Here is a 5,000-nt window from a genome sequence, read left to right as displayed (position 1 = left end):
GTCAATCTGTACGTAAGAGACGTGCGATGAGAAATTATATGGCGGTCTTGAGGTAAATCCGAGAGTTCTGATCGGTGCTTTTGCTAAAAGTACGGTTTCCAAGGAAACGGTTTTGTGGCTACGAGAACGCCACAAACCAAACGAAAACAATAGCTCTGCACACCCCGCTCTTGCGTTTCACATTTTGATACTTTTCTTTGTTCTTCTCATCCTAACAACGATGTGTAATTACCGTAATTTGAGGTTACGTGAAGGGCGCAAGAACCTGACTATGACATTCTCTCCGAATAAGGAAACATCCATACCACCCATATCAACTTTATTTCTGAAATGTTGATACACACTTTCCTTGCCGAACGACTTCAAATAATCACAAAACTGTTACGATATTGATAACGGGAAATGATAGTTTTTGGTAACTTTCTCGTCGCTTCGCCGTCCTTGTCCTTGCCTAATAGGGAGCTTAAGCAACGACAACAGCGACGGCAACGAGAACGTCACGAATTTGCATATTTAGTGGGTAAAAACCATAGCTTTGCACGCCCTGCACGTGCGTTTTTCACTTTTGTCCATTTCTTTGCCGTCGTAAGCAAAACAACAACGTGAAATTCTTGGTTTTCACATGACGTCATGACCGTCATGTTGGTGCCCAAAACAAAGAAAAGGCGGCCATGTTGGTGCCCCGACCAAATCCTCGGGGAATTTAACTCTATTATTATGCAAACGCTTCCTTTTGTTTTCGTTGATAAACATGGCTGTTGATCACGTGAGTGAAAACCAGCAATAGCCAAGTTTTTGGTTTTATGAAGAACTTCAGCACTTGAGGATAAATTTTCATTTTCTCTCCTAAAATAAAGTGCCGTTCCGACTGGTGTCATCTTTGAGGAATTACCACACCCTTTGCATATTAAAAACGTTGAAATAGTCACGAAGCGATTAAAATAAGGCAAATTTATATTTTGAGATGACGTTCTCGTTGCCGTCGCCGTTGTCGTTGCTTAAGCTCCCTAATTAAGCTCCAAGAACGTCCCCATTACGCTCGCCTAGTAAGAGTTTGTTATTTATGCACAATGCTTGCGGGAATAAACAAACTGAATTTCTTCTATAGGAGTTCACTGAACGGCGTAGACAAGAAATTCTCCGACTGGACGAAATCCCGCCGACCAGATAGTCTAAACAAACGTCGTCATTGCACAACACCATTGCTATCTTATTACCGATGACGGATAAGTCGAAGGTCTCCCTGATTGAAATATCTTCATTCACGCAAAATTAACTGTTAGTTCCTTAAAATGACGGTTACAACCAAGACTCCAAGTTTTCCTTTTGTGAGTGAAATTAAACTTTGAAATATAAATTAAACGGGGCTTTAAAACCTCGATACTTGAGTTTATCTCGTTTAAAAAATATATCATGCATTAATGACAAATATACTAACTTAAGAGAATCTTCAACCCACTACTTCATTACTTTGGCGTTCAGTAAACAACTTTATTTCTCAGTCTCAGTCTCTTGCTCCAGTTACCAAATCGAATGATTCTCAGTTTCTGAGGTCGAAAGAACTTTGCTTTCCGTCGAGTTCGTTCCTCCGAAAGATTAATTGGCTAATTCTTGTCATGTACCGTTACTTTATCCTTACAAATAATTCTTTTATCCAACGTTAAAAGGTCTGTGAGACATTTCTTTGATGACACACTAAAACTCCCAAAACTACAGCATGACTTTAATTAAAATGAAGAAATGTTTGATTCATACCTGTAGGAGTGAAAAAAATGGACAGTACCGTCGAGTTAAGAAGGGCAAAACTTCTTCTTTGAAAGACCGTGATTTAAGGAATAACGATTTGGGTTCTTCAGGTTTTTTGAAAATTTACATACTAGAAACCAGCAGATCTCTTAAAACAAAGCATCACTTGATAAACTACGGTATACTGGACAGTAATTTCGACCTCTCACAAGCAGTCAAAGTAATTTATGGGAAAAAAAGAAGATTTTGCAGCTGTTTAGACAATGGTTGCTATGAAGAGCGAACACCTTTGAGAAATTGAGTTACGGTGTTCCTTGTTTTATGCTAATTTAGCTTTATTTGATTAACAGTTATTACCAAAAACTTTTCATTTCAAAATTTATGTTACCATTCCCTCTTCTTGCCACAGTAGGCTCTTGATATCACTTCATTTTATGAGTTGTTCATGTCGGATGAGTATCACCTGTCTGATATTGGGTCAGTGTACAAAGGCTTTTGACACGCTAATCTTTCGGGCAGTTGGGTCTGGCAACGGAATAAAGTTTCTAAAATTGTTGTCGGTCAGAAGGAGCAACGGGTAACAAATAAAGAGGATTTTTCACGCTTTGAAAGAAAGGGAGTACAGTACGTCAAGGGTTTGGTAGAGATTCACGTTTTGCTAATATACTCGTTTGATTCGACTGAGAATGGCGGCCTAAAATGATTGTCGAAAGAAGGCCCGAAAATTCTATATTTTGCTGGCCTCCTCGTTTGTGATCAAATAGGAAAATGCGTACCACTTCGTTCAATTAACCAGTCAGAGGCTGACGGTTTTCTTGTACACGTTTTTTCCCTAGCGTAGTGTCGACTTATAATTTTTGCTTCGACCTCTAATTGGCTACTTTTTTATGAGTCCGTTCGTCTGCGGTTTCTTAGAAATTAGGCGCTGTACTATTGGCCCATTCAGTTGCTTTTACTAAAAAAAAAGATACAATCAAATTACGGCTCGGCATTTTTTTCAGTACAATTCTCTGTCCTGGAAAAAAAAAAGGAGCGTTGCAATGTTCAGCGTAAAGTACAGCTAATTTTGTTTCGAAAATCACGGACAAGGATAAACACAGGTACAAAACCCGCGATAAAAGAATTAGAATTTAAAAAAAAAATCGTTCTAGTTATGCTTTTATGAGCCAATTCTTTTTTTCGACAATCATTAAGCGCGGCAATTAAAATTGCGCAATTGCCTTGGACATTCACGTGAAAACCACTCTATTGATAAACCTTTTAAAACGTTTCTCTAGAATCGCTTTGTCATAACTTGATTGCATTTTAAACTCATTCTCTAGGCTGTTTTATACTAGGCTGGGCGAGGAGGCAAAGACGCCATGCGTACCAAAGATTTCCTTCAAGACGACTAACCTAATAGTGAAATAGAATTTTTTGGAGGCCAGCCATCATTGAACCCGGTGACTTTTGCTGGTTAAGTCGTGGAATAAGAAAATTTCGCTGGCGAAGTGCATATGAATGAGTAGTTACTTAGCCTGGGGTGATAATCCAAGAAGAGGATATTTTTGTTTGGTTCACAATAACTGTATCCGAAGTTTCTTAATTTAGTGAATTGTTTTCAAGTTAAAAATAGTATTTTTACGGCTTTACTGGTTAGGCACTCAATGAACCAATATTAAACAAGAAAAGAACCTGTTTTGAAACACGGTTCTATTCAGTAGAAGTTAGTAGTAAATAAAGACACATCAGCATTAAGAAATCCATTAAAAAGGAAAAAAAAACGAGTCAGCTACTCACAAAAGCTCCTGTATTTACATGTGAAGTGCTACTATGACCAAAAAAGCATTTTTTTTTTCTTTGGATTTCAACTAAACAGCAAGTTTCAAAAAGACACCTGCTTATTTTAACTGGAATTTTCGTATTTAATGGTCCGCCATTACTAACTTTAAAATCTGGAGAGAGCTCGATCAAAGAGAAAATGAAGCCAAAGGCTCAATAGTTTAAGAATGCAATGCGTGTGTACGCGGCTGAATTAATATGCATCACGGGAGTCTCGGCTTCTGACTTTTAAACTCGTGTTTTGCATATATAATAAGCTGCGTTCAAACGCTGAAATTTTAAGCTAGTGAGTAAATGACGTCAGTTAACGTTTTCCCAAGAGGTCCAATCGGTCAGTTTGGAACGTGAGTAATGGCGGACCGTGAAATCCAAAACTTGCACTCAAAGAAAACAACCTTTGCATAAAAATAAAAGGTCAAAATTCCGCCAGTCACGTGTTAAGCAATCATACTTTCAAAATCTGAAGAAAAATACAGAAAGCGATTTTTTGATCATAGTTAGGTAGCACTTTAACCAATCAACCAACCCACTTGATCAACGTATATATTTCCGTCCTAGGAGACTTAACTGTTTATAAACAATTCTTTTGTTATTTAAATTTTACCAACCCCAGAACAAAACAATCCTTTCTTTCGACAGCCAATAGATATCTGGTTGGCACATTAATGATGATAGCTGACGTAACGGTGAATATCGCTTACTATTTATGCACTAAAGCTGTTTTTGAATCGCTTTGAGCTGACAGAGCAAAAAGCATTCGATAGTGTTGAATTTCTTTTTAAATGCCTAGAGGCATTCACTTTTGGTACAGATTTCCTTCACTGAGTTAAAGTCTTCTATAAAAATATACAAAGCTGTATCTTAAACAACGGCATGACATCAAATTTCTTTACGCTGGAACGAGGAGTTCGGCAGGGAGACCCGCTGTCTCCATATCTGTTCGTAATAGCTGTGGAAACACTGGCTATCGCCATTAGACAGAATTCGGACATCAAAGGAATTTATATCGGAGATGAGCAAGTAACGAAACTGTTAGTATGCTGACGACACCACAGCGATATTTAGTTCTTATTAACCGAGCGGGAGGTCTGTGTGGGAGAATCTTGACCGAGGTCGCCAGTACAGACCGAACGCAGTGAGGTCTGTACCAGCGACCGAGGTCAAGATTCTCCCATACAGACCGACCTAGCTCGGTTAATAAGATGTTTATTATATGGCAAACAAGAACAATTTAATTCGTTTAATGTAACTGGTTTGTACTAACTGACATTTTGCCGTTGCGAACGGCGATGAGTGGCGATGAGCTGAACTTAATTCTGTCAAAGTTTGCTCATCCTCTCTTTTGTCATCATGCTGTTTGGCACTTCCATAAATAAATATTGGTAGAAGAAAATACTCAATATTTTTGCATTTTAGTTTGTAAACAATGTACT

This window comes from Montipora capricornis, chromosome 3 (assembly GCF_036669925.1).
Source record: "Montipora capricornis isolate CH-2021 chromosome 3, ASM3666992v2, whole genome shotgun sequence".
Lineage (NCBI taxonomy): Eukaryota > Metazoa > Cnidaria > Anthozoa > Scleractinia > Acroporidae > Montipora > Montipora capricornis.
Note: the sequence above shows the minus strand (reverse complement) of the source record.